Below are 18550 nucleotides of genomic sequence, written 5' to 3'. Positions count from 1 at the left end.
GATGAATATGCCATTTTGGGGTTGTTGTTAAAAAACAAGTGAGGCTGGGTGTGGTGGCTTGCTCCTATAATCCTAACAGTTTGAGAGGCCAAGGAGGGAGGATCGCTTGAGGTCAGGAGTTCAAGACTAGCCTGGGCAACATAGTAAGACCTTGTCTTTACAAAAATTCAGAAAAAAAAAATAGCTGGCTGGCTGCATTGGCATACACCTGTAGTCCCATCTACTTGGGAGTCTGAGGTAAGAAGAGTACTAGCGCCTGGAAGGTCAAGGCTGCAGTGAGCCTAAATGACAGAGTGAGACCCTGTCTCCAAAAACAACAAGAACAACAAACAAAACAAAAAAACAAAAAACAAGAGAATAAAAGTGAATTGATCAACAGGAGGAATTATCTTTAGAATGCTTTTTAAAGTTAATCTGAAATGAAAAGATTAAGCCATTTTTCATAGCTTGGTTTATTTTGATTATTGCTAAGGTATAACCAGCTCTATCATGTTGCATTGTGCTTGATGACTTGGGGAATGATCATTATGAAGGTCAGAATCTGCTGGAGCAAAGGTATGAAGGGAAGTGAAGTTTGTCAGAGATATTTTCTATTTACTTCATCTTCTCACGCCCTTTATCTCTTAGACCCTTCTCTTCTTTCCCTTGACAATTGTGATGTATAACTGGGGTTCACCCATTCTTCTCTCTCTTTGCTGGTTAGGAAAGAAATTGATAATCAAATTGACATTTAGCTTTTAGGACTTAATGATTTAACCCATACTTTAGGAACTTTGATTTTCTTTTTTTTTTTATTATAGTTTAAGTTTTAGGGTACATGTGCACAACGTGCAGGTTAGTTACACATGTATACATGTGCCATGCTGGTGTGCTGCACCCATTAACTCGTCATTTAACATTAGGTATATCTCCTAATGCTATCTCTTTGATTTTCAAAGAAATTTATAGGAGGAAGACAATGCTTAGCTTAAAAAGAATGATAATGATAAAATGTCTGATATGAAGACATTTAGATGGTAGGGAATATACTTTTACCAAGTGTCCTTCCAAATCCCTGGAGGAAATGCTTCCCCCTTTGCTTAGGTGACTACCTTGGCTTACAGCCCTCCCTGAATATTCCCCAGAAGGATTTTTAGATTTAGTTAAGCTATAATGACAGAGCCCATAAGACTGTTAACTCCTAGTGTAGTTATGATATATTTAAACTTTGTAAACTCATGAATGAATTCCATGACTGAAGGCTTACTTATGTATGTGCAAGATCTACATTTTTATTCCCAGTGTAGACTTGAGTGGTGAGGGTAAAGAAAAAGGAATTGGCAGAAAAAAGTATGTGCATGTGTTTACATATAGCCCTATACACATGTATGTGTATGTATTTATGTGTGTGTATGTGTGTAGGTATACGTGCATGATATATCACACAGCATGTCATTGCACTACATGATGTTGATTGTGGCACCAAGAATCACAAGGTCTGGGGAATTTTAATTGAGTTCTTTTTGTGTCTGGCACTCTCATTTTCTACCCGCAGGGCATGTGAACTTTTCAGCTTAAGAATTGATTGCTTATTTTTAGCTGTTTAACTAGTTGGGCTCTATCAGTCCAGAGCAATCTGATTCTGGGATGATTTCCTGGCAATACTGAGTGCCGATCCTTTTTAGAGAAGGCGTGCAATCAATTGTTATTGACACGATTTTGATGGTCTTCAGTTTCCTTACCATGCAGTTCTATACACGTTTTTGTATCAATGTACATTTCCTTTGTTATTTTAGTTTATTATCTTGTTTTATATACTATTACACTATTTAAGGTGATTTTTTTCCATCTTAATTTTCCAAAATAATCAGTGGAGAATTCTCACTGATTTTCCACTGATTATTCTGGAGAATTATCAATATGTTGATCGGTATTGAGCCCAACTACCAGTATACTCTCTTTTTCCCCCTTCCAAATTTTAATTTATTTTCTCTTCCTAAATTTCAACAAAATTCTAAAGCTCCCACTATATCTAATGAGAAATTCTCACTGTATTTAACATTGTATTTGTTTATTAGTTTCATTTCAGTTGCTTATCATTTCTTATGAATGTCAAGTGGAAGAAACAATGTAAAAAATTTAATATCCCTGCAACTCATAAAATCATAAAATCTAATCTTCAGTTTGATGCAAAGTTAAAAAACAACCCAAACTGTCCAAATGTAACTTCTTGGAAGCACTTCCAAATTGATTCCAAATATTCTTTTGTAGCTGTGGGTCTTATTTCTCTCTACATATTTGTTAATTTTCCTACCCCCACCCCAAGTTTCAGCAAAATGAGAGTTCAAACAAGTACCATATGATCATGGAATCACATAGTGATTAGGTTACATAAGACTTTCATGGTTATTTTATTCATCTACTCATTGTGTTTTTAAATCTCCTTCATATACAGACATCCCCTCTGAGAGATAATCTGGCTTATTCTTGAATTCCTCTTAAGAGAATTATTAACTTTCAAAACAATGTAGCTCATATTTCAACAACTATGTCAGAAATATTCTCCTTTCAGGACCTTTCTGCTCCTAGCCTTAGTTCTAGAGTTATCTTAGAGTTATAACCTTTTTGGAGTTATCTCGAACAAGTCTGATTCTTCGATCCCATGCAAACCTTTAACTGTTGTATGTCAACAATTATGGGTCCCAAAGTCTTTTTCTCTCCTCATGTGTCCATCATTTCCTATTTCCTTGATCATTGCTTACATCATATGGTAGACTATTGTTCTCAGGACATGCTCAGTTTATAGGCTTCCTAGAGTGTAGTGCCCTAAATTGGACACAAAACTCTGGGTTTGGCCAAATAGAACTATCATCCTTCTTCACTCTAAAATGATAAACGTTCATCAACATATCCCAAGATTGCATATTAGGAATTTTGGACATTGTATTTCACTGTTGATTTATCTCAGGCTTGCTGTTGATTTAAACCATAAGTCATGTTTTCACCTTTCATGCTGAGCCCTGTGTCCTTCACTACCCAGAACTCAAACTGTTTTTGGACTTCAGTGAAATATTTTAAAATTGTCTCCTTTAAATTTCATCTCATTGTATTCAGGCTGGCTTGAGAAGATGTTTTTGGTCTTTATTTGGTCCTAAATCATTCATAATAATTTCCAGCTTTCTACCATCTACAAATTTGGGATACCTATCTTCCACATTTTTATATGAATTATTAATAAAATTATGTGTTATGAGATAATTAAGAAAATTTCTCTCTAGGTTGCCACTGATACACAGATAAATGACTATTGCATAGTGTACAGTTATTCAAAAATTACAAATGCAACTAGTCAAATGGTCATCTCCCTTGTTTTCCCATATTATCAACTAAGCTATTTAGAGAGACTTTGTAAAATGCAGCTGTCACATGTTCCATAGCTATTACACGTGGCCTTTTGGTCTGCCAAATAGGAAAAACAGGTTAATCTCATGTGACCTATTAATGAACTCATGCTAACTACTAGTAGAAACTAGTTTCCCTCTTCTGAGTGAGGATAGCTCACTGTCCTTTGGTGTGTGCTATTTCCATCTCTCTCTCTCTGTTTTGGAATAAGAAAGACATTTGGTGGGTCTGCAATACTCCTGATCCTCTATTGGTTTTCCCATTTCATCATGGGCACACATCACATTTGCATTTCTCTCAGCCACAGGCATTAAAATTCTCCCTGATAGCGTTACAGAGCTTGTTTAGAGAATGTAAATGTTCTCTTGGCACTTATGTAAATTTTAATACGTTTAATAAACTTAATTCCCTCCTGCTGTGTTTGTAGCACAATATCCATTCTGAAGAACATTCTCCACAGAGAAGATGGAGAGCAAATGAGAGATATGGGCTTTCACTGTCTCTCCATTTTCTATCAACTCTCAAAAGTGGGCTTCAAAGTGGCCTATAGGTCTTCAACATTCACTGTTAGAAGAATAAAAAGATAGGCTGGAGGAAATACTTTCAAATCACATATCTGATAAGAAACTTATGTCCAGAATACAAAAGAACATTTGAAAGGCAATAGTAAAATAACCCAATAAAAAGTAGGCAAAAGATTTGAGTAGACACTTTACCAAAGAAATAAATGGATGGAAATAAGCATATGAAATGATGCTCAACATCGTTAATTAGCAAGGAAAGGCAAATTAGAGCCACATGAGATGTCAATGCACACTTATTAGAAAAGCTTAAAGAGAAAACTGTTCATATCCAGTGTGGGTGAGGCTGGAGAAGAACTTGACCTCTTACATTGTTGGTGGAAATGCCAATGGTTTGGTCACTTTAGGAAACAATTTGGCAGTTTCTTATAAAGTTGAATTTACACTTAGCGTACAAACCTAGGAATGTCCCTCCCTAAGTATTTACCATAGGCAAATGAAAACTTACATTCCCACAAAAACTTGTATGGGGATGTTCACAGTGGCTTTATTTGTAATTGCCAACAACTGGAAATAGCCCAAATGTTTCCCAAATGTGATAAAGTCATACAATAGGGTAATACACAGCTACAAAAAGGACAAACTATTGATATATGCAATAACATGGATGTATCTCAGATGTATTATGCTAATGAAAACACCAGGTCTAAAAGGCTGAATACTGTCCCATGTAAATGACATTCTTTCAAAGGAAAACTATAGAGACATAGAACAGGTAGGTGGCTGCCAGGGGCCAGCATGGGGAGTTTTTTTGGATGGTGGAACTGTTCTTTATCTTGACTGTGGTGCTAGTTACACATGATCATATGTGTTTGTCAACCCATAGAACTGTGTACTAAGAAGGGTGAATTTTACTGGATCTAAGCTAAACCTCAGTTTAAAAAATGAATATGTAGTTTTTTGTTCTTGTTATCTAAATATATTTTGTTTTTGCAAACAAAACCATTTAGTTTTTCTAACATATTGTTAGCTCAGCCAAAAGATCTTTAATAATAGCTGGACATAACCTCAAGCCTGTCTTGGTCTGTTCAGGCTGCCGTAACAAAATACTCCTATAATTGGTGGCTTATAAACAATAGGAATTTATTTCTCCCAGTTCTGAAGGCTGGGAAGTCTAAGATCAAGGTGCTGACAGATTCTTGCTTCTCCATAGATGTGTCTTCTCTGTGTAACTTCACATAGTGGAAGGAGTCAGGAACCTCTCTGAGGTCTCTTCTATAAGAGGACTAATCCCATTCATAAGGTATCTGTCCTCATAACCTAATCATCTCCCAAAGGCCCCACCTCCTACCATCACCTTGGTGGTTAGGATTTCAACATACGAATGGGGGCAGGTGAATACATATTTAGTTCATTACAGACACTGACCATTCAGATCTCCCTTTCCAAACCCTTCTCTCAAGGATTTTTTTTTTTCATCAGAGTTCTTTAGTGTATATCTGATTATAGCCCTTAGGATCACAGCCCCCTAAGAATCTTTGCTGTTTTTCCCATAGATTAATATAGCACAAACCCAGAGGCCAGATTTTTAAAAAAAATTTTTTCAAATACCCTTGAACCCTAGCCCCAGTTTAACATTTGGGAAGGGCTCTGCAATGATGAAATACACACATATTAAATATGTCTGGTATGATCACATATTCCTGGTACTTTATAGAATCATGAGGTTTTAAAAACCACCACCAGTCCAGATCGGATTTTCCTTGTTTGTCAATGAATATGGCATGTGGGGTGGAAGCATAGAATCACAGAATGTTCAAGCTGGAAGACACTTAGAGTTCGTCTAGTCCCATTCTCTATTTTACAGAATCAAAAGCTTCGTTGCCTCTTGGCCATTATCTGGTAACTTCAGGCACTCTCTGATCTTGCATTCCTTGGGCTCCATCCAGACCCAGGTCCAAGATATGCTGTGCTCCTAGAGAAATGCATTCCACTTGGATAAAGCAAAACAAAACAAAAGCCCAGCCACCTATTCTACTAGCAGACAAGAGTATAAATATGCAATTCTGAGGGTGCATCAGCGATCAGCTATGCTGTGGTTCAGTAAAATGAGGCTTCTTTAAGTGGCCTTGGGTCTCCTCTAAGGTTATATACATTTTGGGTTCCTTTAAGGTTTCTGGTGGTCTAATAGTAAGGACTTTAGATGATATATTTTATGTATTTATTTATTGAAATTTAACTGCAGTTCAGGCTGAATATCATCCTGGATGTTCAGAAGTCTGTTCTTTCTTTCTTTCTTTCTTTTTTTTTTAAAAAAACCACCTACCTCCAAGCCTACTCTACATTGTTTAGTAAATTTCTGAGAAGGAAGTTCAAGGCTCTTTCAAAAAGGAAAACATAAAATTAGGTTTTCTGCTGCTCTTGGCTTCTCAAGAATAAAGTCTGTGGCAAAATACAGAACCACCAAGGTTTGGAGTTCTCACTGCTGAGGATGGATGGGTGATATTTGAGGAGATAGTCTCAATGGGAGGAAAACAAGGCTACGCAGCTCAGTTGTTTATTTCCCTTTCTCTCAACCAATTTACTAAGAGAAGCGTCTGGATCCTCAGTTTATTTGTCCTGTTGATTATTTTCCTTACAATGATGTTTCCAAAACATGATACTGTCACTTTTAATTTTCACCTCTCTCTTACCAGAGCCCTTCCACTCTCTTCTGGGCACTAGCAAAGTCACTATCCCTGGGGCATAAATTTCTACTTGAATTGAATTGGCAACAGTTCAGGTGTATGGAACCTCTGATTGTTGAGAAAATGTGTGCTTTTGTGTCATTCTCTCTAAAATCTTGTCCTTCTTGTGTCCAGAACATGGAAGAGCTATATTGTTAAAGTGACTTAGGTTTGCTGTTTTCCCTTTTTGTTTCCTTGCTTGAGAGTGTGGATACTGTTTGGACTGGAAAAACTCTCATTAGAGCTTGATTTGGGGGCTGGGCAGGGCTTGCTGGGGAAGCACTTATTTCCCTGTGAAGCTGGCCACCTTCCTTTTCAGAGTTCCCTTTTGGAATTTCTCTTTGACATACTCTTCTAACTTATTCAATCCTGCTCTGGTTGGCAAAGCCCCATGAAATATGAATATCCTGTGGGCTGCCCTTGTGTCTAGTCCTTGCCACTCTCTGCCACCCAGGTCCTATCAGGATCCAATCTCATGCCCCATAATAATGCTCCTTAGACGTGGTCTCATTTTCTTAGTTCTTCTGAAAGGACAGTTTAATCTGATAAGTAAATGTAACGTAAGAAACTCTTGTAGATTTTAACAGCAGCCATCCAGAGACAGAGAATCTGCTATTGCTCTCTAAACTAACAGAGTATCTCCAAGAGGAAAATGGGGAGAGCTGGGGAGTGTATCCCACATTGAAGGAGCCTCCTTTGCCCACCTTGGCCTTGGGACTGCCCATGCAGTTCCAGAACAGTGAAATTTAGACCTGCTCTTGGGCTGCGTGTGGCTTTTTGTGTTCACTTGGGCCTCTAATGTCTGTATTTCACATCCCATTATCCTGAGCCTTACAAGCATCAGCAGTTCTGTGGCTCTTCTGGTGAATGCTACTTGTGAATAAGCCTCTCAAATCACAAAATGGGAAGAACTTTCACTAAGGGAAAAAGCATGGGCAATATTTAGCCAATTCCCAAAGCCACTTGGAATATATGTTGATTTATTCTTAGGAAAAACAAGACTAGAACAAGAAGTTTATTAAACATTAAAATTATTTAAAAAGTTAATGAATAGCTGTTTATTAACATGCTTACCTCCTTCTTCACTTCTCCAAAAACAAAGGAGCGGTATTTATACCCCAGCAGGACTTGCTTGAATACAAGGAATGCCATCTAATGAAAATCCCATGCTGCAGGCTGAGCTGGAGGGAGCATCGTGAGTGGCTCAGACCCAGGCCTTCAAGGCAAGGGACAGACACCGTCTTGGCTCAGACCCAGGCCTTCAAGGCAAGGGACAGACACCGTCTTACTTGGTTTGCGGTGGAATATCTGGAAAAAGCATTGGTTACATTTTTTGTAACCCTTGGCTAATGAGTCCCAGTCGGTGGAGGCTGAGCTAAACACCACACAGGCAGCAGACCATCAGCTCGCTTCTCATGAATGCAAAGAAGATGTCATGGAATCAGGTCTTATCTTTTCATGTAACCTGGCAGCTAATTTCTCCCTTAATTAGTTGTAACACCGTTTATGCAAAACAAAGGATTTTCTTATTTCCTTAAACAAAAGTTGTGCTGGAATTCTAGAATTTATTTTCTAAGTATGTAATTAAGCACATTACAAAAAGACATAATTGCAGGTCAGAGATTTTCTAGTGGAAACTGTTACCCATATTCTCAGGGTGTTGACAGGAGGATATGCTTCATCTCCCTGGTCCTGCCCCCATGTTATAATAGCTAACAGTTTTTTGGTATTTTTAAGTTTGCAAAGAGTTTGGATATGCAGAATCTCAAGTGGAGCTCCTTATTAGGATTAAAGGGGGAAGAAAGAATCAGAGAGTAAAATTTTAGAGTATTAATGCTTGGGAGGCCTTTGGGAATCATTTAGTCTAGCATTTTCCAAATTGTAACCAGTAGAATACGAGTTCTAAAAAATGATATTTGAAAATAGAGTTCCAGCTGGGTGCGGTGGCTCATGCCTGTAATCCTAGCACTTTGGGAGGCCGAGGTGGGTGGATCACAAGGTCAGGAGTTTAAGATCAGCCTGGTAAACATGGTGAAACCCCTTCTCTATTAAAAATACAAAAATTAGCTGGGCATGGTGACACGTGCCTGTAGTCCCAGCTACTTGGGAGGCTGAGGCAGGAGAATCACTGGAACCTGGGAGGCTGAGGTTGCAGTGAGCCAAGATCCCGCCACCACACTCCAGCCTGGGTGAAAGAGTGAGACTTCATCTCAAAAAAAAAAAAAAAAAAAAAAAGAAAAAAGAAAATAGGGTTCCAAAATCAAATGAGATTGGGAAACATGGGACACTGTTTCCCCTCCTGGAGGTTTGCAGTTCATATTAACATATTATAGGCTTTGGGGATTCCCAAAATGGAAAAAAAAAAGTATTAAGTTTCTTTTAATGAAGCATTTCCTACTTTTATTTGATTATGCAATATCTCCCCTCCCCTCATATATATATATATATTTAACACTTAAGGAAACCAAAGTCTTACAGTTACACGGTTAATTGGTGGCAAATCCTCGATTTCACAATTCTCGGGCTCCAGATTATTACATCACTTGCTAAGGTCTGTGAAGTACTCTGACTGTGACTCACAACCGAGGACTTGTGGAATAGTGACTGGGCCACGCGACTGCACTCTCTTAAGATTTTGGTTTGCCAAGTCATTCTGAATCTAATGATCTTTGGGTGATTCCCCAGACTGAGGAGGAAGCAACAGCAGCTGTGCATTGGGCCCACAGAAAGAATGGTTGAAGACTGCAGTGTATTTTGAGTTTCTGCTTTGGAGGGGAGGGTTGGTCCTAATGCCCACAGACGAATGGCCTCCTGGTTCCAGTCAAGGCCAGCCCAAAGTAAGTCAATGAAGAGGTGAAATGTGACTTCAGAAAAACTCTGCTCTTTTTTCATTTTACTTTATAATCCTTGATATAAGTGTAACTACACTTTCACATCCTCAGTGCTTTTGATAAAAATTCTGCTCTGAGAGCTTTTATTCATATTAAATTATAAGTGATTGATAACTACAGTTAAAGTGTTTCCTATCCCACAGGGATTTCCATTCCACCCTAAACACTGTGCTAAAAAAAAATAAAGCTCTAAGGGTGGGTCTCGAGGTGAGTGGTGAGGGAGAATTTTTTCCCCTACATGGGGACATAGGATCTGAAAACCACATTGGATGGATACATATCCTTTTCATGCTTGAATAAAAAATATACATTTCTGGTCCAACCGAGTTTAATACATGTCTTGACATTTTATTTTAATATTTCTAGTAGGATATCTTTTTTTTTGCAAGATGGAGTAGCCTTATTGAGTCCCTAGGGTACAATGTGACTTGATTCTTCACACATGAAGAATGTGGTTTCATCTTCTCAGTTCTCTGATAAGTAAATGTAAGGGTTCTCTCTCTTCTTTGAGGAGATAGGAGAACATGCTCAGTGCTGCATAGTACTATAGACTCATTAATTCCTTGACAGTGAGTAGCTGTCATATTCCAGACCTGGGGAAAGAGAGACACCTAGGTCATGGCTTTTGTCCTCAAAGAGATTACCTTCAAGAGGAAGCATTCATAAATTTATATAAACAGATAATAATAATTTGATAATTTCTATAATGGAGATCTATCCCAAGAATGTGGGAATAAATCTTCATGTTAAAATGTTTTGAGTTCTTTGACAAAGTCAATTCTGTCTGAAAAGTACTTTAATAGAACATAAATTTTATGCTAATTTTCAGGCCTTAAATCTAGGCCAAAGTCATGGGTAGTGCTTAACACATAAATAAGTTTCCTGTATGATGTGTGTGTGAGGTGCAAACCTTTCCACCCTTAACCTACTCCCCTCACTGCCATCATAAATGGTACAAGCTTTTAAGGTGACATTTGTGTTTAGTGTGGTCTGAAGGCCTTTGTTATTGGAGAGAGGCAGCACACTAAGTTAGGGAAAACCTTGGATTTAAAAAATATTAAGAATTACTTGGACATCCAGCAACTTCCTTAGTAACTTGCAATAGAAAAGAAAGGCTTAAAAAAAAAAAAAAGGAAAATGTGGTCATTAGGCCTTGACAACTCAATTAGCTTTTTCTAAAGCTAATCCACCCAACTAAGTTTACAACGTATTGGTTAGGCACATCATCAGGAATTGAGATGGCAGGAATCATCTAAACTTGCTTAATCAGGGCCTTGTTGAATATCCCAGCAATGCAAAACCCTAGATGGCGGATGCAGGTGGTAACCAGTGTCCCTAGGAGTTGTGCAATGTGGAGACAGTATCCTGTCTATGAATGTCTTTGTTTACTCTGTGTCCCTCTTTTCTTACATCTGCCACATGTGAACTCATAGGGCATGAGTTCAAACAGTTGAATTCCAGAGCTATAAATGACGTGGATTCCCTCTGGGAAGCAGTATTGGAACAGTTTAACACCCAGTTTTTGAAACTGACATGTTTAGGTTTAAACCATGGCTCTGCCCTTTACTAGCTTGTGTGACCTATGAAATGGGGAGATTTATAACACTAACATGTAATGAGATCATTTAGGCTAACCACTTAGCACCTGGCACAGTATAAATATACAAATACATGTTAATTGTTATTATAACCTTATCTCCTATCCCTCCATTTAAAAAGAAGCTTGGGACTCAGTAATGTGAAAAGATTTGTCTTACGTCTTTTGTGGCTAGTCAGTAACAGTCAGAATTAATTTAGTGTTGGCCTTAATTGAGCCATGTGATTTGCTCAATAGAATTTTATATTTTAAGCCACCTTTGAACAACATATAGTAAGGGTCCATTTGATCTTTCTCCTTCAACTACTTTTCACACTTACACCATGACATTCTTTTTGCAAACATTTCAGTAGTTTCGGTATTGGGCTTTGAATTGGTAGCCTTAATATTCTGTTTTTCAAAGTCTGTTTTCTGTAAAGCTAAACCCACAGTGGACTGTGCTATTACTCTGCCCAGATTCCCTCAAATCCCTTTTACTGTTTATGTCTGTGAGCTTCCCCTCTTTTGTTTGTTTGATTTTCTCCTAACAGTCCTCACTTGCAACTCTTCTGGAGCTGTGCAGACAGCCAGAAGTGTCCGGGATTTTGTGTTCCCCGATCACTCCACTCCACTCCCCTAAGCCCTTAGCCCATGAGTGTATCTTCAGGAATATGAAGGCCCAGCCCCTGTGCTACTGGTCAGGACAAACTCTGAAGTGTGGCTTATATTCCAGACTCCCTTTGGGGATCAGGCTGAAGCTAGGACTTTGTCTGAAATCCCACCTTTGCTTGGCTGCTTTTCCTTCCCTGTCCCAATTTCCTGGTTAGGAGTGAATCACTCCCACATTTGTTCACATTTTATCTCTTTATTATTTTTTTTTGTTCCATCAGAGTCTGCTTCTGGAACCCAAACCTAAGGGACTCAGCTATGTTTGTGTTGACCTACTATCAATAAAGAAGATCCTTATTTAAGAACAGGCCACCTTCTGTTTTACACATATACTTTCTGACCCTAGAAATTGTTCAGAAGGTGGAATGTTTTGCTGTTTCAATGAGATCACATGTGTAAAGGCTCTTTGTACACTGCAGGAGCTATAGAAATGTGAGTTATGATTGCTCAAATTTCATTCCCTTTGCTCTAATTTTGAGTTAGGGGAGAGAAAGCCGGCCTGTAAAGTACATATCACAGTTTCTCTTTCTCAGCTTTCAACTGCATGGGAGTTTGTATTTCTATTTCTAATACTCCATTTCCTCTGCTGATACCCTGCCAGGGAGGTGAATGTATCAAGCCAGGAAGTAGACTTCTCAGAATAAAGAATGCAGAATTAGAATGTTTAGTGCACCCAAGGTTAGGTGTAGAGTGTGTCATATGAAAGTAATAGGTATACTTTTTTCATAGCATTTAATATGCCTTTATCCTTAAATTTTTAATAGGTTTTGATATATGAAAGTATATAAAAGTATACACTTTATTATAATTGTCAACTGTATTTTTGTAGTTTTCTTCTCTCACTTTTCAGAGAGGGGAGAATTTAGCCCTTACTGTGAAAACAAATACACAAGGAAGAAACAAGCTTATTACAAACAAGAATGTTCCTCTATTACATGTACTGATCTAAAACCTTAGTCTAGTTACTCCTCCTGAAGCTCATGTTTAATATTTGGAATAGAAAATACTTTTCTATTAAAAAATCCAGAAGAAATTAAGATGTTGATTTTTCCCCATAAGATCTCTGTAGTGGTGACTGCAGTGACTGTAATATCTTCTGTCGTTGCATTTGTAATGGCTTCATCAAGAATGAGATTGCCTCCCAAACGGTGGGTTAGAAGTTCCCCATCTGCAGGCATTGCTTGGCCAGCATCTATCCTCTATTTCCACAACCCACCATGTTTTTTGGAATAATATGGGTGCTCTTAGTAACTCATGCAAGGGTGGTCATTTTGCTTCTGTATGATGTTGATTCTATAACTTGCAACCAGTGGCAGAGCTCACTGGAGGACTTTCCACCTTCCACCCACCCTGCTCTTTTCTGGCCACAGCCAAGAGCTCCAGATTACAGAGATTCTGACTGGTGAATTTGGAAGTAATCACTTCATTTCCCAGGAGGTCCAATTCAGGATATACCTCTAGTTTAGAGTTGGTTGCGAGAGTTACGCAAACCAGCAATAAAACTAGGAGACTCCAGACGCCATTGCCCTCAAGGCCTTGGGCACAGCCCCGGGAGTGCCTGGCTGTGTGGACTTGGAGCCGAGGGCCCTGGGACTGCATGCGACACCACTACTCAACACACAAGAGATTCCCAGCTTAGCACAAAATAGGTTTTTGTTTGATTCCTTCCCAGTGTTTACCTAATTTAAACTCTGTACTCTAATTTGAACAATTGTTATGTTTGCTCTCAATAAATCAAAATGAGATGTTCTGAATAATCCATTTGGTACCAATGGGAAAAAAACCCACTGTTGAAATGTATGATTGTTATTTTGGTGAAAACATGAAGAATAAAATTATTCTATTTATGACTACCCTGACTGTGGTTCTCTTTTCTCTCATTTCGAACTTATAATTTTGGCTTTAAAATTCCAGATGAGTTTCCTGCCAAAATGTACAGTCTCTGTTTGTGCCTGAATAGCTCAGAATATTTTTTTTCGTATAAAAGAGAATTCCCTTATTCCATCCAAAGGATTATAAGACCTCAGTGTGTATGTTGCTTCTGAGCTCAAGATCCTTAAAAGCCAGTTTTGGTTTGCTGTGACTTATCGGAGGTTTTTCACTACGTCCAACTCCACCCTTATTTTGTACATATTCTTAGAAGTGAATGTTTTAGAAGAGTGCAAACGCCATGAACACTACTTGGATGGGGTTGTCTCTCAGCCCCTGGGCGTCCTGAAATACTCAAGACTGCTTTTGCTTGCATGAGCAGGTTTTATTGAATTAGGTTCTGATTTCTTGATGAAGGACCTCATCTGCATTGTATCTGCCATAAGCAATGCAATTGATACCCACTGGACACATCCACAGACTGTAGGCCATGTGATATTGGCCTTTAGGTAAGTCAGAATTGAAATATTACATTTTCCCACTGAGGCATACCTGACTGAGCTCTTGGCACAGAGCTCAACTTATCAATTAGAGAGAAAGATGGTGACCAGGGAACTCCAATCATTTGTGGACCATTGTGGGCAACATGAAGCCAGGAATCAAAATGCAGCCGTTTCATCTTTGTTCACATTTTATCACACACGTTTACAGGAAATTTGTAAGATGCTTCATCTAATGCTCCAAAACCACATACACTTGCCTCTTCTACTGGATGGGATGGGATTCAGAGAAGGGAGGGGCTTGTACACTTCTGGCTCCATCTTCTTCTCCATAGTTTTATCATAGATCTGGATAAGAAAGCCAGCTGTCAGTAAGCCTTTCCTCATACTTAGCAACACTGTTGTAGCTAACAGCACAGCACAGCTAACACAGCACAGCACAGCTAACAATACCATTGTAGCTTCAACAGCACAGTACACTCCTTCTCTGCTTGGTGAGGTGTTGAGGGCGGCAGAGAATAAAGATAGAAACATATCCTTGGAGACAGGAAACTTATTATCTAGTTGGAGCGAGTCTTCATATGACCTCTTGGCACTGCAGTTTCCCTTGAGTAAAATGAAAGTACTGGACACCCTCACGCAGGAGGCAGGATGGAGAGTGGAGAAAGATAGACTCACCTGGATTCACATTCTGGTTCTACTGTTTGTTTCCAGCTCTTAGACCTCGGGCCACTTTCCCAGTTTCTTTAAAATGAGGCAAATAATATGTAACTTATAAAGATAGTAGGATCAGAGGTAGTATATACAGAACATCGAATTTTTCCTAGGCACTTAATAAGCAGTAGCTATTATTATCATTACCTATTTCAGTGTGTGTGTTAGAAACTTTGTGCATCCAAAGAGCATCATCTACTCATTTTCTGAGTGCCTATCTTTTGATTACCTTATGTTTCTTTTCCAGCAACATCTCCTGTTATCTTTAGGGAGATGTGTAGGCACAAATGAACCTAAATGCAATTCTTTTGCCTCACTATTATTTGGAGTTTAGTTCTGCCAATATTTTTTGAACTTAAGTTATGTTTATTAAGTCTATTTTGTGCCAGGCAGTGTGTGCCATGTGCTGGGAACACAAGAATGACTGGATGTCTCTGTCTGCCAAGTGCTATTAATTCTGGTGAAAGAGAAGAGAGAGAAAGAAACAGAATGTTTCAATGCAATTTGATCAGTGCTATGCACAGGGTGTGGCAGACACTGTTGGTTTCCTCCCCAGTAATAGTTGTGTCTTCTTTGTAGTTGATAGAACTCTGATTTTTTTCTGACTGACAGGGTGTCCAGTTAGGTTCTCACATCCTTAGGCTCCCTTTATGCTAGGTGTGGCTGTGTGATGGAGATCTGACCAGTAGGGCAGATGCAGAGGTCTGAGGGAGATTCTGATACAATTGCAGTCCTGATAATTTGGGATTAACACAGGGGACTCTGCCCTTCTACTTTTTTCCTATCTTCAACAGGAGCATAGTGCCCACTGATGCAGCAGCCATCTTGTGATTATGAGAGAGACAAGCCTGAGGGAAAGTGAGAGAATTCCAGAGATACTAGCCCTGATGCCACTGAGCTACTGAACCAATGCCAGCTGCTATCTAGATCCAAAATCTTGTTTTGTGAGAAAAATACACTTGTATTTGTTTGAGCGACTGTGAAGTAAGATTTCTGCTACTTGCAACCAAAGACATCCCTAAATGTCTACAGGCATAAGGAAGAAAAAGTCATATTTCTTGTAAAATACAAAGTAGCTCGGAGGAAGCAGCCGCTTTAGCCAGAACATCTGCCCTCTGGTGGATGAAGAGTGCTGGGCAAATGGCCTCTCCTTTGGCAATGAGGAATTTCTTATCCATCGTGTACTGTTTAAAACACTTCTCAGGCTGTAATTGATAGAGACAAACAAAAACAAAAACAAAAACAAAAAAAACTTGTAGGAACCTGCCTCCTGAGAGACTTCTGTCTAATTGGAGACATATTCCTGTACAATCTTTAATGCAATTAGTCACAATATCACCTGAGTGACCCCTTGTGCTGAGGGACCTCATGGTTCCCTCTGACTTAGATCACGCCAGAGCCATCTACAGTCCACGTTTCAGGTTAAACCCTTTCTGCATTTTCCAGAAGTAGGGCCTTGGAAACCCTGACCATGGCCAGATTCACAGACATGCAGCTGCCAAGACTAACAGACTGGTAGACAGTCTTTTCGCTGCCCTCACAAACTCCCAAAGAGATACCTGTTTTTTCCAGTAATTCACTTTTCTCTCTCTCTCTCTCTCTCTGTCTCGCCGTTTTCTTTTTCAGGCACAAGTTGAGAGTCTCACAGATGGCTTTGGGGAAAATAACTGCTTGTTCTCAAACATGCTGTTGGGAGACACATTCCTCTCCCTCCCTCCCTCCTGCACAGTTCCTGGCCTGCCTCGGTCCTGTCTCCAGGAGATCATGATGCTGCAGCTTCATTCTGCAAGTCCCCATACCTTCCAGCAGTCTTGCTGGCGGTCTGGGCTGCTGGCATTTACATTTTTCTTCTAAGTAGCTTGGCAAATAGGAGGCTTTGCCTCTCTGTTTTGAGCCTGGCTTTTAATTGTTGGGCTGAAGGGAACATTTAGCTTTGTGCCCACAAACACACAGACTTCAGGGAGCCCTTCCGTCTCTTCCTCCCATGTCTACCTGTAATTGCTGAGGTGTGGCTCAGGGTGCAAAACAAACAACCACAGAGTGAGCTGGTTTGAATTAGAGCCTCATTTGTGAGGAGGTGAGACAGGATCAGCTGGGCATCCATAGGTTGTGAGTTGGCATTGAGGGCTGGAAAAGAAGCCTTAGGGGGCCCGTGAGAATGCCGTAGCTATGATCCAAAGTAAGGACAAGCACAGTGTGAGTTCCCAGGTTTAGTTTTGGTGAATTCCAGGCAGGTGAGGAGACCAGGAACTGTAAGCAAACACTTAGAGAAAGTGAATTCAGACGTCACCAGTGACAATAACCATTGGCATAAAAGGCAAGTGGCAGCTGACATTTAGAAGAGACAAGGTATGTGTTAAAGTATGGTCTTGTCTGAGTTTTCAAAGACCCTGAAATAAGTAAAACTGCCCCTAACTAACACTCATTCCTGCCTCTGCCTTAAACTTTCTTTATGTAAACTTCTGAGTCTTGGTTTCTTCACCGGTAGCTTAGGTGAAGTATGTAAGTTCTTCTCACAGGATTGTTCTGAAACTTACATAAATAGACATTTTCAAAAGAACTTTATAATCTGTATTATTCCTCACAGGTTAATTTTTAAATTTCTTTTATAATTTTTAATGATTTTTATTAAGGTATAGTTGACATAAAATGTGTATATATTTACACTATACAACATAATGTTTTGATGTGTGTATACATTGTGAAATGATTAGCTTAGTAACACATCTGTAACCTCACATGCTTATCATTTTTGTTGTGAGAACATTTATCTACTCTCTTGGCAATATTCAAGTCTACAATGCATTATTATCAACTACAGTCATCATGCCCTATAATACATCTCTAGAAATTATTTATCCTGCTTAACTGAAGTTTTGTATTCTTTGACCAACATCTCTCCATCCCTCTACCTTCTTCCCCCTGAAAAATCACCACTCTACTCTCTGCATTAATAAGTTCACAACTTTTTTAGATTCCATGTGTAAGTGAGCTCATGCAGTATTTATTTTTCTGTTCCTGGCTTATTCTGCTTAGCATAATGCCTTTTAGGTTTATCCGTGTATTTCCCGCTTTTTAAAGACTCAATAGTATTCCATTGTGTGTGTATGTATGTGTGTGTGTGTATCACATTTTCTTTATCCATTCATCTGTAGATTAACACACATGGTTCGATTCCATGTCTTGGCCATTGCGTGTGTGTGTGTGTGTGTGTGTGTATCACATTTTTTTAATCCATTCATCTGTAGATTAACACACATAGGTTGATTCCATGTCTTGGTTATGGGGAATATACATACACATACCCAAAAGTGGGGTTGCTGAATCACATGGTAGTTCAGTTTTTATTTTTTTGAGGAATGTTAATATTGTTTTCCCTAATGACTTAATTTACGTTCCCACCACCAAGTGTGCAAGGGTTCCTCTATCTTTGCATCCTTGTTAATGCTTATATTTTGTCTTTTTTGGTAGCAGCCATTCTAATAGGCATGAGGTGATATCTCACTGTACTTTTGATTAGTGATGTTGAGGATTTTAAAAATATAACTGTTGGCCATTTCTATGTCTTCTTTTGAGAAATGTTTATTCAAGTCCTTTTCCTATTTTTTAACCTTATCATTTTCTTGCTATTGAATTGTTTGAGTTCCTTATAAATTTTGGAAATTAATCCCTGATCAGAAGAATGGTGTGCAAATATTTTCTT

At 38.9% G+C, this 18550-nt stretch overlaps 1 long non-coding RNA gene across 1 annotated transcript in view; it reads left to right on the top strand.

Moving 5' to 3' along the window:
- The window catches only part of LOC129532730 (uncharacterized), a 43988-nt gene extending 30373 nt beyond the window's left edge, over positions 1–13615 (top strand). The window contains exons 2-3 of the long non-coding RNA XR_008678613.2: positions 9314–9465; positions 11986–13615. This is a non-coding gene — a long non-coding RNA (uncharacterized lncRNA). The remainder of the gene's footprint in view (positions 1–9313; positions 9466–11985) is intronic.
- The last annotated feature ends 4935 nt before the right edge of the window (positions 13616–18550 follow it).

Source organism: Gorilla gorilla, chromosome 2 (assembly GCF_029281585.2).
Source record: "Gorilla gorilla gorilla isolate KB3781 chromosome 2, NHGRI_mGorGor1-v2.1_pri, whole genome shotgun sequence".
Lineage (NCBI taxonomy): Eukaryota > Metazoa > Chordata > Mammalia > Primates > Hominidae > Gorilla > Gorilla gorilla.
The sequence above is the reverse complement of the archived record's forward strand: the minus strand, read 5'-3'. Positions and strand labels throughout refer to the sequence as shown.